This window comes from Chiloscyllium plagiosum, unplaced genomic scaffold (genome assembly GCF_037043375.1).
Source record: "Chiloscyllium plagiosum isolate Xiang-an unplaced genomic scaffold, Cpla_swu_hap1 HiC_scaffold_18, whole genome shotgun sequence".
NCBI classification, from domain to species: Eukaryota; Metazoa; Chordata; class Chondrichthyes; order Orectolobiformes; family Hemiscylliidae; genus Chiloscyllium; species Chiloscyllium plagiosum.
The window spans coordinates 44,246,211-44,267,122 of NW_028270156.1; the positions used below are offsets into that span (position 1 = coordinate 44,246,211).

The 20,912-nt window shown below is 40.8% G+C and overlaps 1 long non-coding RNA gene across 1 annotated transcript in view; it reads right to left on the reverse strand.

Moving 5' to 3' along the window:
• LOC148146970 (uncharacterized) overlaps positions 1–20,204 on the reverse strand; it is a 49,528-nt gene extending 29,324 nt beyond the window's left edge. The window contains exons 1-2 of the long non-coding RNA XR_015760180.1: positions 20,090–20,204; positions 13,691–13,839 (exon numbers count right to left, since the gene is read on the reverse strand). This is a non-coding gene — a long non-coding RNA (uncharacterized LOC148146970). The remainder of the gene's footprint in view (positions 1–13,690; positions 13,840–20,089) is intronic.
• Between the last annotated feature and the right edge of the window lie 708 nt (positions 20,205–20,912).

A 20,912-nucleotide genomic window follows, 5' to 3' on the forward strand; every position in this document is an offset into this window, starting at 1 on the left:
CTAATAAGGCAACTCCACTTTGTTTGCCCATCCTTTCAAAAGGCTGTGTATCCTTGGATATTTAGTTCACAGCTCTGAACCCCCTTGCAGCCACGGCTCTGTGGTACCTACGACAGCACACCTGCCAATTTAAATCTGCGCTGCAAGCTGATTTACCTTGTTTCATATACTGCTTGCATTTAAGTAAACACCTTCAGTTCTGTTCTGCATTGACTGTCTCTCCCCCCCCCCCCCCCTCCCCCCACTGCCCCACTAAACCTTCTCAGCCGCATAAGCAGTGCTTACCATGAGTGTCAGGTTACTAACACTGCATTATTACAATTCTTGCTCTTTAAAATATATGATAATCTGTTTTTGCTAAGGATGGAGATGCTAACCAGGATATGGTGAAGGAGGAGGAAATATTATTATCACAAAGGTTTAAAATGATTAAGGTTAAAGCATTGGATAGGTTGTCTGCACTTAAAGTGCAATGGATACATGATATTGGTGGAAGTGAGAGTGGAAATCATAGAGAAAATGGCAATTGTTTTTAAGGCTTCCTTGACTCAAGTTGGTGCCTGGGGAATGGAGAATTGCAAATGTGACACCCATGATCAAAAGTGTTAAGTCTGTCACTACACATTTAATTTTCAAATTAATTAAGGCAAACTAGTGTGAAATTTTTAAATGGAAGCTCATGTTCAACTAGCTGACTGGGATTTTTTGAAAAGTGTTAACACTACATCTTTTTATTTCCTTTAGTTTTGAACTGTAGACTACAAAAGGAAGATATTGCTTTAAACCAAGGAGGCTCTGCAGAGATGGCTGCTGTTTTAAAAATCTTGGAGCACACTGTGTTGTTTACAGTGGGACAGTGAGCGGAAGAGCAGATAGCAAGGAGCCAGTAGGTTCTGAAGTAAAGGAAAGCTGACAACAATGTTCTGATTTGCTCCTACCCAGGCGACCATGGCTTGTGTGAAGGGAAAAGAGAAACAAAGGGAAAGCACAAAAAAAACCTCTCTCTCCTGTGGAGCAGTACTGGAACATCTCCAGTAATGCCTAGCTGTTCCACTCAACTTTCTCTTTAAAAACTCTGTCAAAGGAGCAATAACATTTGATGGCAGTGACGGAATAAATTCTCAATCAATAAATGAAAGAGTGCATTGATGTGCAAATATCCTTGTGTCAACTGCAAAGAACTAAAGAGGACATGAGATAGAGAATTCTGTGGTCCATACTGGTGTTGTTGAACAGTGTTTCTATGGTCTGTTTTTCTTTTAATATCCATTTCTTGTTTATCTTTGTGTGAATGTCTGGTTGTGGAAGACAAGAATTTAAGAAGGGGTAGAGTTCTAAGTCAGTAATTCATCTTTCCTAATTGTTATTGATTAAAGATAATTTATTTATATTTTTCTTGTTAAGAACATAAACCTGGTGAGTGTTTTCTTTTAACTTGCCTTTGTCAGTCAGGTTAATTAGGGACTTTGGATAATTTGACTACACCTTTGCACATTTGTTATGGCTTTGAAAATAAAGAGTTTGATTTCTAGTGGACTACCCCAGTGAGTTGTGACAAAAAGTAACAGAGAGGCTTGCTGAGAGCACTGTTGTTGGTGTGGTTCATATACGTGGGCATCTGGAAAGCATTTGATACAGTGCCACATAGCAGGCTTGTAAACAAACTTTGAGTTCATGGAATAAAAGGGACAATAACAATAAGGGTACAGAAATGGCTAAGTGAACTGAAACACAGTAATGGTTAATAGATGATTTTTGTGCTGAGGGAGGGTTTGGAGTCGAATTCCCCAGAGGTCAGTGTTGGTACTATTACTTTTTCTGATATATAATAATGACTTAGAGCTTGATGTTCAGGTGACTATATCAACATTTGCAGATGGTACAAATCTTGGAAGTATTATGAACTCTGAAGGGGATATACAGAATTTCAACAGACATTGACAAGTTGCTGAACTGTGAGGATTGGTGGCAGATGACGTTCAATGAAGAGAAATCAGAAGTGATTCATTTTGGTGCCAATATAAAACAAAGGGTCTAGCTGTAGGAGCAATGGAATCTGGTTGTTATGTATATCAGTTAGTAAAGGCAGGGAAGGTTGAGAGAATAGTTAATAAAACATACAGCAGCTTAGTCTTCATTGATAGGGGCGTAGAGTACAAAAATAACGATGTTATGTTGAACTTGTGCAGGACACTAGACACTCAGCTGAAGTTTTGCATTCAGTTCTGGGCATTGGAAACAGTGCAGAAGAGGTTTATGGGAATGGTTCCAGGAATGAGGAATTTCAGCTATGAAGACAGATTGGAGAAGTTGAGACTGTTTTCCTTAGAGAAGAGAACACTGACAGAACATCTGATTGCAGTATTGAGAACCCTGAGAGGTCCGGACCGAGTAAATAGGGAAAAAATGTACTTCTGAGAGGATCAAAGAACGAGGGAAAGATTCAGAGTAATTAGAGAAAGAAACTAAATGATTTGAGGAGAAAGCTTTTCCATGCTGCAAATATTGAGAATCTGGAATGCATTGCCTCAGAGTGAGATGGAGCAGGCTCATTCAAGACATTCAAAAGGTTTAGATTGGTTATTTGAAAAGAAATAAAGTACAGGGTTACATGGAAAGGGGTAGGAGGATGGTGTTAACCCACTAATTTGGACAGCTCGCACAGACACAATGGGACAAATAGCCGCCTCTTGTGCTGAATTATTTTTCTGCTTTCTGTGGCAATCTAACGGAATCCAATGTTTTCCAAAAACAATTGGGGACATGAAATCGGATCTTAACCTCCTCAGACATCACCGCAATTGGGAAAACACAAGGAATGTGATTCAATAAACAAACATTTAACTTAAATGGACTTTGATTTATCTTGGCAGTGTTTTTTCAATTAATACATTGAATCTTGTACGTTAACAGCACAGAAGGGGCCATTTGGCACATCACATTTGTCCTGGCTATATATTACAGCAATCCTAAACTAATCCCAATGTCTTGCTGTTTCACCACAGTCTTTTATTTTTTTCTGTTTCAAACAGTCATGAAGATTTCCCTTGAAAGAAACAATGGATCCTGTTACAACCATTCCACAATCTAACAACTTAATATGAAATTCTCCAAGCCTTTTTTCATTCCCACAATGATTTTAATTGATGATCCCCCCCACCATTGATTCCCTAAACAAATAAAATAATCTTTACCTATTCACTATCAAAATTCTAAAACCTTATTAAATTAACTCCTGGGTTTTCCTGCTCTATTAAAAGTGGTCCCAATATCTCCAGTCTGTCCTCATACAGATAAATGCACATTTCTTGGTGAATTTATGGCTTTAAAATCCTTTTGATATTGGGCACTCAAAGTTTAACGGTGTTTGGCTTGCACTTGAATAGACATTATTTATTTAAAGTCCAGATTAGAGTGGTGACGTTTCGGGCAAAAGCCGATTTTCCTGCTCCTCGGAGGCTGCCTGACCTGCTGTGCTTTTCCAGCACCACTCTAATCTCAACTCTGGTTTCCAGAATCTGCAGTCCTTGTTTTTACCTATTATTTATTTAAACCCATAGTTGTTTATCCACATGTTTCACTTTTTCCAATATCTGTATATTTCCAATCTGTTTCTTCCAAAATGAATTGCTGTATGTTTAATTAGGGATAGTATTACAACCAACCAGGAGACATATAAAATTGCCACAAAAATCAGCAAGGCTGAGGCTTGGGAGCATTTTAGAATTGAGCAAAAGAGGACAAAAGTTTGATTAAGGGGGAGAAATAGAGTATGACAGTAAAATTGCAGGAAATATAAAAGCTGACTGTAAAAGCTTCCAAAAAGAGAAAAATATGAGTAAAGTGAAATAGAAGTTCTCTACAATCAGAAGCAAGGACAATTATAATGGGGACCAAAGAAATAGTGGAATAATTGAACACACATTTTAATCTGTCTTCACAAAAGCAGGCACAAGTAACCTCCCAGAAATGTTTGGGAACCAAGGGTGTAGTGAGAGAGTGAAATAGAAGGAAATCAGAATTAATAAGAAAATAGTATTATGGAAATTAATGGAGTCAAAAGCTGACAAATCATGGGAGTCTGATAATCTACATCCAAGAGTAGCAAAGAAAGTGGAAATATCGAAAGCATTGGTGGTCATCTTCCATATTTCTTTAGACCTTGGAGCAGTTCCTATAGATTGGAGCGTGGCAAATGTAACTCTACTATTGAAAAAGGGAAGGAAAAGAAAAAATGATTATAGACCAGTTAGCCTAATATTAGTAGAGAGAAAAATGTGGAGGCTACTATAAAATATATGATAACAGAACACCTGGAAAGCATTACCAGGATTAGACAAAGCACACATGAGTTTATGAAAGGCAAATCATGCTTAATAAATGTACTGGAGTTTTTTTTAGGACGTACATAGTAGAATAGATAAGGGAGAACTAGATGAAGTGTTAAATTTGGATCTTCAAAAGGCTTTTGATAAAGGTTCCTCATAAGATGTTAGTGGACAAAATTAAAGCTCATGGGATCGGGGATAATATATTGGCATGAATTGAGAACTAGTTGACAGACAGGAAACAGCAGGAATACTTGTGTATCTTTCTGAGTGGCTGGCAGTGACTTGTGGAGTACTACATCAATCAGTACTTGGCCTCCAGCTATTCATGATATATATATAAATGACCTAGACGAGGGAGCCAAATGCAATATTTCCAAGTTTACTGACAATACAAAACTGGGTAGGATTGTGAGTTGTGAGCAGCATTCACTCCAAGCATTTTTCCGATTGCACAGGCCTCCAAACTGGAACTGGAAGTCAATGCCACAATTAGCATGCTGACGTTGACTGCCCTGTGAAGAGCCTTGGAGTGTTTGAGCATGTGCATTGCTGCATTGCTCAGAGAGAATACTGGTTGTTAGGGGGCTTCAAGGTGACTTATATAAGTTGAGAGAGTGGGTAAACACATATCAGTTGAAGTATAATGTGGCTAAATGTGAAATTATACACTCCAGTGTGAAAAACAGAAAGGAAACGTTCTAATTAAATGGTGATACACTATGGGGTGTATGGAGATATTAGTTTCCATGTACAGCAGTCAATGAAAATTGATAGGCATGATGCAGCAAGTAATTAGGAAGGCAAATGATATATAGGCTTTCGTTGCAAAAGAATTTGAGTCCAGAAGTAGAGATGTCCTATTGCATTTATATCGTACCTTGGTGAGACCACATCTGGTGTATTGTGTACAGTTTTGGTCTCTCTATATAGGAAAGGATATATATGCCATACATGGCATGCAGCAGAGGATCACTAGGCTGATACTTGGTGGCAGGACTGGCCCAAGAGGACAGTTGGTTTGACTGGGCCTGTATTCACTATACTTTAGAAGGATGAAAGATGGGGGGTGGAATCTGATTGAAATGTATGAAATTCTAACCAGGCTGGACAAAATGGGAGGATATTTTCACTGGTTGGGAATCTAAAGCTCGGAGATCACAATCTCAAGACGTGATGTAAGTCACTTAGGACTGAGATGAGGAAAGCGTTCTCCTCTCAAAGAGTTGGGAACCAGTGGAATTCTCTCCCACAGAGGACTGTGGAGGCCAAATCCCTGAATATATTCAAGGAAGAGATAACTTTTAAGTTTTAAAGGCATCAAGGGGTATGTTGTGAAAGTAGGAATATAGCATTGAGATAAAAGATCAGCAATAATAATTTTAAATGGCGAAGTAGGCTCGAAGGGTTGCATAAGAGAAAGTGAGGACTACAGATGCTGTAGATCAGAGTCAAGAATGTAGTGCTGGAAAAGCACAGCAGGTCAGGCAGCATCTAAGGAGCAGGAGAATCGACGTTTCAGGCATTAGTCCCCAACATCACATGATACAAAGGTTTCCAAGACTGATAGTTTCTTTCATCCTGGCCTGATGCAAGTAACCACGTCCTGTAGCAGGATCAGGTGTAGAGGTCTCCTTTGGGTGCATTTTGGCACTTAGTGTTGGGATGCTGACCTCATGAAATTTGCAATCACCAACCTCCATCTTCCATTACCAAGGCTAAATGTAAATCAGTTTAGAATCATTTCAAGAAGTCAAAATAATGTATATAGAGAAAGGAATACTTCATTTAGTTTGAGTCTTATAAATAGTGTGCATTCCTGTAAGGCTACCAATTTTGATTTTCTTTTTCATGTTCACCTTTCGTGATTAACGTGATCTCCAACTTGACTTTTTCTTTCCTAATTAACTCACTTCAGCTCTTCTAGCCCTGTTGTGATCTTCACATTACCAATTTCCAACATTTTAGTTACAGGTGGCTGTGACTGTTCCTTCCCTACATGCGTTGTTCCTATCCTACCACCATGGCTGGAGAATGGCTCTCTACTCTGAATGCATTCGAAACCTCAGTCATATTCTCTGAATCCTGTTTACCATTGTCCTGTCCATTTTTCTCTATTCCCAGCTAGGATCGAGGAAATTACTCTAAATTCTGTAATATTTCTCTTAGAAGAACAATGAACCAATTTCTGGGCTCTAGGTTAATGTAGCTGTTAAGGAAGGTCAACTTCCAATATTACATATATGTCTGTGTCTGTGTGTATACATATACACAGGCGCATGCACACATAATCACACATAAACATGCACATGTACATACATATGCATACACACTTAATTTTAAAATTAATTTCCTTCTATGGAAAAAAATAATTGCACTGGTATAAATAAATGCCAGTAAAATTTGTGGCTGTCACTTTTGTCAGGATAGTGTGAGGGAGAAAGGAATGATTTAATATTGTGGAACAAACTCCTCTTGCACTGCCACACACCTGAGGCTTTGGAACCGTCTTTCACTTCCATCAGTGACGGTCACACACCTCTTCAACAGGCAGCAGTCTTAGCATCAGGCTCTGCTGAAACTCTGCCCTCACTCCTCACGCGACATAAAAGATGAATAGTGCCAGAAGATAGTTAAGGTGAATTCTATAACTTAAAAGGAAATAGAATGTATTCACGAAATTTTAGACTAAAGTGTTGGGAGCATCAAAGATAATAGAATTTATATTCCAAGGTGTAATAGTAAACATCAAAGAATTGAAATTCTGACACAGAAAAATGGGAGTAGGTTTCAAAATTAAGGACATGCTTAACTATTAATATTATTGTATTCATTAAAGAAATAACAGAAACAGTGCACATGGGTAATGCAGATGGTGTAATATGTTGGGGTTTTTAAAAGGCTTTTGACAAGGTGTAGCATACTTAACTCATTACTAAAGACAGGAAATGTGGAGTCAAAGGGTAACTGGCTAGTAAAGCACACTGGCTAGAAAACAGAGTAGGGATTAAATGAAGATTCATCAACATGTAGGAAGTTGTTGTCTACATAAATCAGCTTTGGGATCACAATTGTTCATCATTTACATGGAAATACGACTCAGATCAGAAGTTCGATTTAAAAATTTGCTAAATACGTAAGTCAGTGATTTATGGTATCAGCAGCAAGTAATGTAGTGTGCTACAAAATATATGAATGGAATAGTAATGAATTCATAGTATGGAAACAGTCCACACTGACCCTCAAAAGAGTACCCCACCCAAACCCATTCCCCTACACCTATTACTCTGTTTCCCCTGACTTATGCACCTAAATTTACACATCTCTGGACACTATGTGTAATTTAGCATGGCCAATTCACCTAACCTACACATCTCTGGACACTATGGGTAATTTAGCATGGCCAATTCACCTAACCTACACATCTCTGGACACTATGGGTAATTTAGCATGGCCAAATTACCTAACCTCCACATCTCTGGATACTATGGGTAATTTAGCATGGCCAATTCGCCTAACCTCCACATCTCTGGACACTATGGGTCATTTAGCATGGCCAATTCACCTAACCTACACATCTTTGGACATGGGCGGAAACAGAGCACTTGTAGCAAAACCACGCAGACACAGGGAGAATGTGCAAACTCCACACAGACAGCCGCCCGAGATTGGAATCGAACCTGGGTCCCTGGCACTGTGAGGCAGCAGTGCTCATCATTGAGTGACCATGCTGCCCTCTTTCCAGTTTTGTTGGCCTAGAGACCTCTTTCTAGTTCTGGTGACCTGGATTGCTTTACAGTTCTGATAACTTGAATAGTTACATAATTAACAAATGAACTTTAATCTAGATAAATGAGGGGATACATTTATGATCAAATCTAATGGTAAACTTAACTTCCAAAGTGAATTGCTTGAGAGGCAATAAGCTTAATTTTTGTGGTTGTTTACAATGATGCTTAGTCACAGAATATATTCACAAAAGGCTGACAAAATTATGTTCTTTTGCTAAAGAATATTTTTTCACGAAAGAAACAAAGCTATACGTAAAATGGTTTTAGATGGACATTAACATTAACAGAAAAGTAAAGTTTCAAACTTTTTTCCAGCAATATCTTTTATAGATCCACAATCCTGGTGAAGTGTCAGTCCTATCTTAATTCTTTGATGTCTTATTTAACTGACTCTTTCCAGTTTTGATGGCCTATTTAAAGTAATCTGGTAACCTGGATTACTTTATAGTTCTGACAGCTTGAAATCATTTATACAAATTCTCACATCTTGGAGATTTTACTAATTAACCTGATATGAAACTGTTCTTCTGAATTGAAAACCTGGTTCTTCTGATCTGAACTCAAACTACAAATGGCCCCTATTATTATGTATGTCAAGAGAAGTTCAACTTTGAAAACAATTCACTAATTACACTACAGGCCAATAACTCAAATCACATGCTTTCCTGGAAATTGTGCCGTTAGTTCACTGTTCCAAGTGTCTTTCTGACTTCTTAAACTATATTCTTAAATAATAGCTATACTGTATCACAGAGAATAAATTGAGAGATGAGGGCATGTAAAAAGGCAGTGCATTAATCATGTGGATAGTCAATTTAGCAAAGAAGGAATTTCTGAACATATTTAAAACAGCTTCCTATGAAAATATATTATGGATTTAGCCAGAGATCAGGTTACTTTGGATTTAATAGTGTAGAATGGGGCAGGTTTAATAAGTGACCTCAAAGTAACAGATCCCTGAGGAAGACATGACCATATTATGGTGAAATTTAGCATTCAGTTGAGAGTGAGAAACTTGGGGTCAGAAACAACTGTGATAAACCTAAGTAGAGGTAATTACAAAGGAAGGTGCGCTGACCTGGACTGGGGAAGGAGATTAGCAAAAAAGATGGTTGATGAAAAGTGGCAGACTTTTACGAAAATAGTTCATGACTTACAACAATGATCTATCCCAATGAGGAAGAAGGATTCTAGGAAGGAGATAGAATGGCCATAGTTAATCCAGGAAGGATAGTGTCGTATTGAAAGAGGAAGCATACAATGTGGCAAAGATTAGTGGTAAAATTAGATTCTAAAAAAGTCCTAGATGATTGGAAACGTTTTAAGAATGAACAAAAGACAACCAAGAAGAAAGTAGTCAAGGAGAAAATAAACTATGATGGTAATCTAGCAATTAATATCAAACAGACAGTAAGAGCTTTTCCAAATTTATAAAAAGGAATGGAGAAACCAAAGAGAATATAGTTCCTCCTGGAAATAACAATGGGGATTCAGGAAATGGCAATGGAGTTGAATTAATACTATGCAACAGTCTCATTGATAGAGGACATTAATAGCATTTCAAAGGGTTTAAGTTGGGAGGAAATATACAGAATAATAGTACAAGGGAAGTAATGGAACTAAAGGTTGATAAGTCCTCTGGACCTGCTGGGTTACATCCCAGGATATGAAAGGAAGTAGCTGCAAAGATGATGGATATGCTGTTAACAGTCCTCCAAGAATCCTGAGATTCTGGAAGAGTCCCTTATTCAAAAAAGGAGACAGACGAATAAGAGTTTGTGGTAGGCCAGTTAATTTAACATTGGCCATTGGTAAAATATTAGAATCTACCATAAAGAGTGTAATATAGGATCATTTAAAAATACTTAATATAATGAAGCAGAGTCAGTGTAACTTCATGAAGGGGATGTCAAGCCTAACAAATGTAGTAGCATTTTTTGAGGTGGTAACAAACAGGTTAGATAAAGGGGAACCAGTAGATATAATATAGTTAGATTTTTACTTACGATTACTTAATAAGATAAGAGTCCATGATACTAGCATGAATAGTGGATTGGCTAACTAACAGAAGATAGAGCATTGAGGTAAAGAGAGCATTTTCAGGATGGCAGACTGTAACTGGTGGAGTGTCACAGGTATCAGTGCTGAGACTACAATTATTTATGTTATATGTTAATGACTTGGATGAGAGAAGTAAATGTACCAATGTCAAGTTTGAGGATAACTGAAATAAGTGGAAAGATAAGTAGTGAGGATTACACAAAGAATGTTTAGAAAGATACAGCAAGGTTAAGCAAGTGGACAAAAATATTTGACAGGACATAATGTGGGAATATGTCAAGTTATACTCTTTAGCAGGAATGAATAGAGGAACTGAATATTATTTGAATGGACAGAGACTGCAGAAAGCTTTAGCACAGAGTGATTACGGGTCTTCTTGCATGAATCACAAAAACATCTAGCACTCCAGTTTAACAGATAATGCGGAAGGGAAATGGGGTGTTAGCCTTTTTTTTTAAGGCAACGGAGAATAAAAAGAGGGAATTTTACTAAAACTCCACAATTAACTGTCTGATCACACCCAGAATATTGTGAACTAGCTTTGTTCTCATATCTAAAGAAAGATATGTCAGCATTGGAGGCAGTTCACTTGGTTGATGCAGGGTATGGAGGGATTTTCTTATGTGGAGATGTTGAGTTGTTTGGCCCAGTATTCAATGGAATTTCGAAGACTGTGAGAGATCTCATTGAGATCTACAAGACTCTTAGGAGACTTGGCAAGGTAGCTGTGTAAAGTTTTTCTCCCCTTCTGCAGAATTTAGGACCAGATGACATAATTTCAGAGTAAAAACTTGTCCATTTAAGCTAGAGATGAGGAGGAATTTATTAGAGTCATAGAGATGTACAGCACGGAAACAGACCCATCAGTCCAACCCCTCCATGCCAACCAGATATCCTAAAGTAATCTAGTCCCATTTGCCAGCACTTGGCCTATATCCCTCGAAACCTTTCCTATTCATAAACCCATCATGTTGTAATTGTACCAGCCTCCACAACTTCCTCTGGTAGCTTATTCCATACACGCACCACCCTTTGCGTGAAAAAGTTGACCCTTAGGTCTCTTTTAAATCTTTCCCCTTTCACCCTAAACCTATGCTTTCTAGTTCTGGACTCCCTCACCCCAGGGAGAAGACCTTGTCTATTTACCCTATCCATGCCCCTCATAATTTTATAAACCCCTATAAGGTCATCCCTCAGCCTCCGATGCTCCAGGGAAAACAGCCCCAGCCTATTCATCCTGCCCCTATAGCTCAAACCCTCCAACCTTGGCAACATCCTTGTAAATCTTTTCTGAGCCCTTTCAAGTTTCACAACATCCTCACTATAGCAGGGAGACCAGAATTCTTTCAGAAGGTTGTAAATATGTGGAATTATTTACCACAGAGGGCTGTAGAAGTCAGGTCATGTTCAAGGCTGAGATGGTCAGATTTTTAATCAGTAAGGGAATCAAGGGTAATGAGGAAAAGGCAGGAAATGAAATTCAGAATGATCAAATCAGCCATGAACTTATTGAATGGTGGAGTAGACTTGATGGGCTGAATGGACCATTTCTATGTCTTGTGGTATTAATAAAACACAGTAACTAGGACAGGGATGGGGGACCTGCGGCCTTCTAGGCCACTGTGTGTGGCCTTTTGAATGAATCCAAATTTTGCAGAACAAATCTTTTATTTTTCATTAGTATGTTTTTTTCGTCCTTTATTATTTTAATTTTAATCTTAAAATGAATGTATTTAAAATACCAGAGAGTAAAAGAAAATTCAATGAAATAATCCTCACAGACTGACCGCCACAATTAAAAAAATGTGAATTTTGAAGAATATATAATTGAAGTTTCTTGGATGCGGCCTTATTAGATTACAACTAATATAATGCGGCCTTCCAATGTGAAAAGGTTTCCCACCTCTGAACTAGGCGGTAGTGAGGACTGCAAGTGCTGGAGAAGTCCGAGTCAATAAAGCGTGGCACTGGAAAAAGCCCAGCAGGTCAGGCAGCATCTGAGGAGCAAGGAAGTCGATGTTTCGGGCTTCACCTTATGAAGGGTTAAGCCGGAAATGTCAACTCTCTTGCTTCTTAGATGGTGCCTGACCTGCTATGCTTTTCCTAGTGCCAAGCTTTATTGACTCTTAAGGGAAACACAGTACCATTCACAGAACTGAACCATAAATTTACTTCACCTCTACTTTAAAATCCAAATTCCCAAATGGTAATATATTATAAACTGTTAATGAAATAGGAAGCATAAGGATGCCACATACTCCAGAAAAAATTGTGTCCAAGTGGAGTGGCATCAGAATCTGCAGGCACAGAGATACAAGCACTAAATGTAACATCTCAGGATACTAATGACATTAAAGAAACAAATAACATAGTATAGAACAGCAAGTCAGACAGCACTTGGAGTATTGTAAATAAGTGTTGGTCTCCCTATTATAAAATGAATATTAAGGCAACTGAAAAGATGCAAAGAATATTGACTGCATTGTTACCTGGACTGAGAACTGAAAGGTTAAAGTAAAGGATTTATTTAATAAGAAAGATTAATTTCTTCAGAAAAGAGAAAACTGAGATGTAGTCTGATAAGAATTCTCAAGATAGTGAAAATATTTATCAGTGTAGGCATAGAGACAATGACCCAGATCTTCTGAAAGGAAACATTAACAGGACTTGCATGTTGGGACCAGGCAGACATTCTGACACAGTTTGTGGGAATTGTCCAGGAAGTTGAAACTTACAACCAGCTATGATCTGGCATTTGGCACTGTGTGAAAGAGCCACCAACATGAGTTTCGAGTCAAAGGCTTTGGTGTTTACTTCGCTTAATAATAACCTAGGAAATGTGAATGGGACTACAACCTAATTTAATTCCTGGATAACTGTTGAACTGACTGCTCCAGCTCACCATTGACCATCCCAAATACTCCACAGACACCTGACCATGCCCCTAGACCCAAAGTTGATCTTGACTCCTTCTTTTCCTGACCCTTCAAAGATCCCTTACACCCTCACCTTGAAATCAACCTTCACTGCATCTACCTGACCACCTCCACCACCACCCCCAAACACGCAGTTGACACAAACAATGCCACCCAGTTCTTTTACACGCTGGATTCGTCCCTGACCTTACAGCCCTCAAATCTCACCCCAACTTACCCTTTGCCCACATGTACCACCCTACCTACCCTACTAACTTACCATTCCCCATCTATCACCCACCCACCTACTACCTTACCATTCCCCCCATCCACCACTCTCCTTAGCATCCCACCCACACCCTATCTATCTTCTACAGTGCTCCTTCCTTAGCTCACTCAGCACACTCATTCTTTAGAAATTATTAAATAACATTAGTTATTACAATAAACGTAAAAACTAATTACAGTCAGAAATGTTGGAAATCAATGACAGTAACTCTTTAAAAAATGAAAAAAATACTTATTATTCTGTTTAAAATAAACAGAAAAAAATAAGTTATATAATAGTGACAGAAAGCTAAAGAAATGTAATTACACTTGTCTCTCAGAATGAATCTCACTGGTGTTTGCTGTGCCCTGAAGTTGTGTTCTAAGGTCCTCTGGCAGAATTAGTCCATTGGCCTTGCCTTTCTTGAGCTGCACTGAGGCTTGGACAGCAGGTGGTGATGGAGGCATCTGAAGGTACTGCAAAAAAACAATGCAGAGAGGTAAGTTGCATTATTTAACATGATTGCTGTCAAACAGATCGGTTCCAACTTGTAATCAGAAAATTTGGGTCATTGTTTCTGCTTGTGGGAGAGACCAGAGCTATAAATATGATAGAAACTAATAAACTCCCTAAGACCATTCAGGAGAAATGTCTTTGCCCAAAGACTTGTTAGAAAATGGAACACACTGCCTGAGGAGTATTCAGATGAATAGCATGAATGCATTTTAAGGAAAAGATAAATGGGCACACAAAGGAAAAATAAACAGAAAGATGCTCTTGCCGACTTCACCTGCAGGAAGTGCAGCCAGCTCCAGCTCCTCACAGACCGTGTTAGGGAAGTGGAGCTAGAGTTCGATGAACTGAGGATTATTCGAGAGGCTGAGAGAGTGATAGATAGAAGCTACAAGGACATAGTTACGCCAGAGAACAGAGGTAGCTGGGTAACAGTTAGAGGTGGGAGGGGAGGAAGCAGGCAGTGAACGGATCCCCTGTGGTCGTTCCCCTCAACAATAAGTATACCGCTTTGGATACTGTTGGGGGGGACAGCCTAGCAGGGGTAAGCTGCAGTGACCGGGTCTCTGGCACGAGGTCCAGCTCTGAGGCCCAGAAGGGAAAGGAGGAGAGATGGAGAGCGCTAGTTATAGGAGACTCTGTCGTTAGAGGGACAGACAAGTAGTTCTGTGGACATGGGCGAGACTCTCGGATGGTTTGTTGCCTCCCAGGTGCCAGGGTCCGAGACGTCTCGGACAGTGTCTTCAGAATCCTTAAGGGGGAGGGTTTGCAGCCAGAAGTCGTGGTGCACATTGGCACCAACGACATAGGTAGGAAGAGGGTTGGGGAGGTCATTCAGGAGCTCAGGGAGTTAGGCTGGAAGCTAAAAGCTAGGATGGACAGAGTCGTCATCTCTGGGTTGTTGCCGGTGCCACGTGACAGTGAGGCAAGGAATAGGGAGAGAGTGCAGTTGAACACGTGGCTGCAAGGATGGTGTAGGAGGGAGGGCTTCAGGTATTTGGACAATTGGACTGCATTCTGAGGAAGGTGGGACCTGTACAAGCAGGACGGGTTGCACCTGAACCAGAAGGGCACCAATATCCTGGGAGGTAGGTTTGCTGGCACTCTTCGGTGGGGGGGGTTTAAACTAATTTGGCAGGGGTATGGGATCCGGACTTGTAGTCCAGCAAGTAGGTTAGCTGTTTTTCAGGATGTCCAAAAATGTAGGGAGGCTGTGGAGAAGGTAGCACTGACAGGGAATACTTGCGGACACAGAGATGGGCTCAAGTGTGTATACTTCAACAGAAAGTGTATCAGAAATAAGGTGGGTGAACTTAAGACGGGGATCGGCACTTGGGACTACGATGTTGTGGCCATCACGAAGACGTTGGTAGAAGAGGGACAGGAATAGTTGTTGGAGGTTCCTGGTTACAGATGTTTCAGTAAGATTAGGGGGGGTGGTAAAAAAGGAGGGGGGGTGGCGTTGCTAATTAGAAATGGTATAACGGCTGCAGAAAGGCAGTTCGAGGAGGATCTGCCTTTGGAGGTAGTATGGGCTGAAGTCAGAAATAGGAAAGGAGCAGTCACCTTGTTGGGTGTTTACTATAGGCCCCCCAATAGCAGCAGAGATGTGGAGAAACAGATTGGGAAACAGATTTTGTAAAGGTGCAGAAGCCACAGGGTAGTAGTCATGGGCGATTTCAACTTCCCAAATATTGATTGGAAGCTGTTTAGATCAAGTAGATTGGACGGGGCGGTGTTTGTGCAGTGTGTCCAGGAAGCTTTTCTAACTCAGTATGTAGATTGTCCAACCAGAGGGGAGGCCATATTGGATTTGGTATTTGGTAATGAACTGGGACAAGTGATGGGCTTGTTAGTGGGTGAGCATTTTGGTGATGGTGACCACAATTCTGTGACTTTCACCTTGGTTATGGAGAGAGATAGGTGCATGCAACAGGGCAGGTTTTACAATTGGGGGAAGGGTAAATACAATGCTGCAAGACAGGATCTGAGGAGCATAAATTGGGAACACAGGCTGTCAGGGAAGGATGTCGTTGAAATGTGGAACTTTTTCAAGGAACAGATACAACGTGTCCTTGATATGTATGTACCTGTCAGGCAGGAAAGAGATGGCCGTGTGAGGGAACCTTGGTTGACAAGGGAGGTTGAATGTCTTGTAAGGAGGAAGAAGGAGGCTTACATAAGGTTGAGGAAACAAGGTTCAGACAGAGCGTTGGAGGGATACAGGATAGCCAGGAGGGAGCTGAAGAAAGGGATTAGGAGAGCTAAGAGAGGGCATGAAAAATCTTTGGCGGGTAGGATCAAGGATAACCCCAAGGCCTTTTATGCGTATGTGAGAAACATGAGAATGACGAGAACAAGGGTAGGTCTGATCAAAGACAGTAGTGGGAGACTGTGTATTGAGTCGGAAGAGATAGGAGAGGTCTTGAATGAGTACTTTTCTTCAGTATTTACAAATGAGAGGGACCGTATTGTCGAAGAGGAGAGTATGAAACGGACTGGTAAGCTAGAGGAGATACTTGTTAGGAAGGAAGATGTGTTGGGAATTTTGAAAAACTTGAGGATAGACAAGTTCCCCGGGCCTGACGGGATATATCCTAGGATTATGTGGGAAGCAAGAGAGGAAATTGCAGACCGTTGGCAATGATCTTTTCGTCTTCACTGTCAATGGGGGTGGTACCAGGGGACTGGAGAGTGGCGAATGTTGTGCCCCTGTTCAAAAAAGGGAATAGGGATAACCCCAGAAATTACAGGCCAGTTAGTCTTACTTCGGTGGTAGGCAAAGTAATGGAAAGGGTACTGACGGATAGGATTTATGAGTATCTGGAAAGACACTGCTTGATTAGGGACAGCCAGCATGGATTTGTGAGGGGTAGGTCTTGCTTTACAAGTCTTATTGAATTCTTTGAGGAGGTGACCAAGCATGCGAATGAGGGTAGAGCAGTGGATGTAGGGTACATGGATTTTAGTAAGGCATTTGATAAGATTCCCCATGGTAGGCTTATGTGGAAAGTCAGGAGGCATGGGATAGTGGGAAGTTTGGCCAGTTGGATAGAGAACTGGCTAACCGGTCGAAGTCAGAGAGTGGTGGTAGATGGTAAATACTCAGCCTGGAGCCCAGTTACAAGTGGAGTTCCGCAGGGATCAGTTCTGGGTCCTCTGCTGTTTGTAATTTTTATTAATGACTTGGAAGAGGAAGTCGAAGGGTGGGTCAGTAAATTTGCAGATGATACGAAGATTGGTGGAGTTGTGGATAGTGAGGAGGGCTGTTGTCGGCTGCAAAGGGACTTAGATATGATGCAGAGCTGAGCTGAGGAGTGGAAGATGGAGTTCAACCCTGTCAAGTGTGAGGTTGTCCACTTGGAAGGACAAATAAGAATGCGGAATACAGGGTTAACGGTAGGGTTCTTAGTAAGGTGGAGGACCAGAGGGATCTTGGGGTCTATGTTCATAGATCTTTGAAAGTTGCCACTCAGATGGATAGAGCTTGTAAGAAGGCCTATGGTATATTAGCGTTCATTAGCAGAGGGATTGAATTCAAGAGTCGTGAGGTGATGTTGCATCTGTATAGGACCTTGGTAAGGCCACATTTGGAGTACTGTGTGCAGTTCTGGTCGCCTCATTTTAGGAAAGATGTGGAAGCTTTGGAGAGGGTGCAGAGGAGATTTACTAGGATGTTGCCTGGAATGGAGAATAGGTCATACGAGGATAGGTTGAGAGTGCTAAGCCTTTTCTCATTGGAACGGCGAAGGATGAGGAGTGACTTGATAGAGGTTTATAAGATGATCAGGGGAATAGAGACTTTTTCCCCAGGTACAACAGAGTGTTACAAGGGGACATAAATTTAAGGTGAAGGGTGGAAGGTATAGGGGGGATGTCAGGGATAGGTTCTTTACCCAGAGAGTGGTGGGGGCATATAATGCGCTGCCTGTGTGAGTGACAGAGTCAGAATCATTGGTGACCTTTAAGCGGCAATTGGATAGGTACATGGATAGGTGCTTAAGCTAGGACAAATGTTCGGCTCAACATTGTGGGCCGAAGGGTCTGTTCTGTGCTGTATTGTTCTATGTTCTATGTTCTATATGTTGATGGAATTAGATAAAGAAGGTTCTGTGGAGCACAAGAATTGATATTGACCTTTTGGCATGAGATAGTGTGACACAATTAGCTGAAATTTTGGACTGAACTTACTTTTTTGACTATGTCCGAATTGCATTGGATTTTTTTGCAAGGATTTCTCCTGCAAGGCCTATCGGATTTTCTCATTGTATTTTACTAAATGCACCTCCTTAATTTTCTACTATGCACCTATAGCATTCATTATATCTGACTCCAGTTCCATCTAAACATGCACCATTCCCAGAACAACTCACTGGCTATTTACCGAAAGGCTGGCATTCCTTGCACTCACGTCATCTTTGAAAAGTCTTGGTGAATCTGAACATGTGTTTGTCGCTACCATTGCCACTCACCAACAACGTCATTGCACAGCAGCCACAAAGCCATCTGCCCACACCACATAGCCAAAACTGCTGACACCTTTGCACACACACACACAACCACAGTCTCTCACCCCAGTCATTCTAAAACTACACAGAATAGGTCCTGTCAGGCAGTAGCATCTGATACAACTGAGCTCTGTCATGGACAAGGCCTCTGTTGTCCTTCTCCTCCTCAGAAGGCTGCTCCCATTCTCTCCCAGTTCCTCAGTAATCAGCACATCATTGTCTTCTTGTCTGCTCCAATTGTCCGGGATGATGTGGCGCACTGTACCTGCACTTTACTTCTGCTTCAGTTTCATCTTCAGCAGCCCGATTGTCTGGTCTGCTATGGCCCTGTTCGATGTATGGGCCATAGCAAACCTGCACTCTGTATCATGTCATGAGCCAGTCTCGCAATGAGTAGTTCTTGTCCTCCAGCAACCAGCCTTGTAAAATACCCAGACCTGCATCAAGTCCAGGAGAGTGCTCCAGGCTGTAGGAATCAAGCAACTGCCATGGTAGTGGGCACACACATCCAGGAAGTGGTAATGTTGATAATCGAAGACTTGAAATCAAATGGAACCCCTTCTTCACAATGAATTCTGTGGTGTTGCAGTATGCCCCTCTCAGTGCCATGTGTCTACAGTCTATGACACCCCGCATCTATGTTCCTGACTCCTACTACTCGGCTGCAGCACTGACCTCAGTGGGAAACAAAACAAACCGATGTGATCTTGTATAGAAATGATATCAGTCACTGTTCTGATGTATTTGTGAATGCATGACAGGGATGACACAGAGGACATCCAGCATTCCCTAGAAAGAGCAACTCACAGAAGTTCAAAACACTGTCACCTCCATGCCACTGATGGTCATCAACTCTGTACCTGTCAGGTCCTACTCCAGCCTCAATTTCAGGGTCCCAGACAGATGCAGCCTACATTGATACTGCGCCTTGCTCATCCCCAGGAAATTGAATCGGGGTTGTAAATCTCTGGGTCTCCTGTGCCTCCCCACACATCCTGAGGGGCTGTTCAGCTGCAAGCTCCCCAAGTAATGTGCTCCTCACCCTCTATCTAGCCTACTGCTGCTCCTGGGCTTGCTAGGTCCTCCACAATCCACCTTTACCTTCATGGGAAAGCAGCCACATGGTCAACATTGCAACAGCAGCTGGGACAGGCCACCCGGTGGAAATGACCTGGAATGACCTTTATTACAGGATCATGGTTTAAGCCACCTTCCCCACAATGAAAAAATCTCTTCCTTCAATTTCTGGTTAACAAGACAAACCTTGCTCCTCTCTTTCCACTAAATTCCAGCCTGGTTATGTTCAGGAACATACCCTCAGTACTCCTGCTCACCAACGTGTTCCACCCCTCCATCCATTCCTATCTTCCTCCACAACTATTTCCCCCACTTTATTTCTTACCTTGTCACTCTCTCCCCTTTCTTTCTTTCATTGATATCACATCCCTTGTATGCCAGTGCTTTCCTTCTCACTCTTTACCACATTTATCACACCTCCCTCTTCTGCTCCCCTTCCTCCATTTTATTTTACTTCTCACCCAAATGTTCTCAATGACCAATCTTCTTCTTCTTATCTCTCCCCTTCTTCTCGTCTCTTATTTTGCCCCTCTACCTTTCTGCCGGCTTTCCTCTCCACCTTTTTGTCTACTCGGCCTGGAACCAATTAATGGCTATTTAATATTGTTTTACTGAGCACTTTACTCACTTTTAACTTCAATGTGGAAATCCATGGAAACTTCTCTCATTTTTCAGTGAGGATAAATTTTCTTAACTTGAAGCAAGCTGGAAACTGCTTTAGGCAAGGCCACACAATCGCGCACACCACCTAAAGCACATATAAGTCAAAGAAATACAAAATTCACAGTGAAATAAACCTGTTAGTGATCCTCCCTGAGAGGCAACATGTTCCTATCATGTCATATTTTAATCATATAGTGGGATAAAAATAGTAAAAAGAGAACTACTCAAACTTTTAATTTCAGCTGTCTCCACCAGACAGTGGTTTTTAAATTTGTCTCTGGATGGATTTGGCTTTGTGTGACATATTCAACTACTGTATATTCCGGAAGATATTCATTAAGCCCCTTTACTGCTAAAGAATTTCATATAATCACAGATTTACAGAAAGTCTCTTATTACCATTTCAATGTTTTTAAGCATAAAATCAGCAGGAAGAGATTGAGTTTGTAGACTGCACTATTGAACTTGGTGTTTGAAATAGAGATGATGGCAACATCTAAGAATAGTTTAGCAAGTTGTTGAGGTAAGGGGAATAAAGATATTGGACAGAAGACTCTGAATATTTGAATAGACATGGAGTTGAATGAGTTTTGTTATACCTAAATCCTTCTATGAATTGTAGTTGTATTTGCACATGACTGAATTTTAGCACCTCTTCTAAGCTGTTACAGGACTATAAGCAAAAATCCTCTCAACACAGTACAAACTGTTACTAAATGGGAATTAGACTTAAGGAAGCATAAGAAGGTGAAAATAGAAATATTTACGCTGCTGTAGTAGATGTTCGC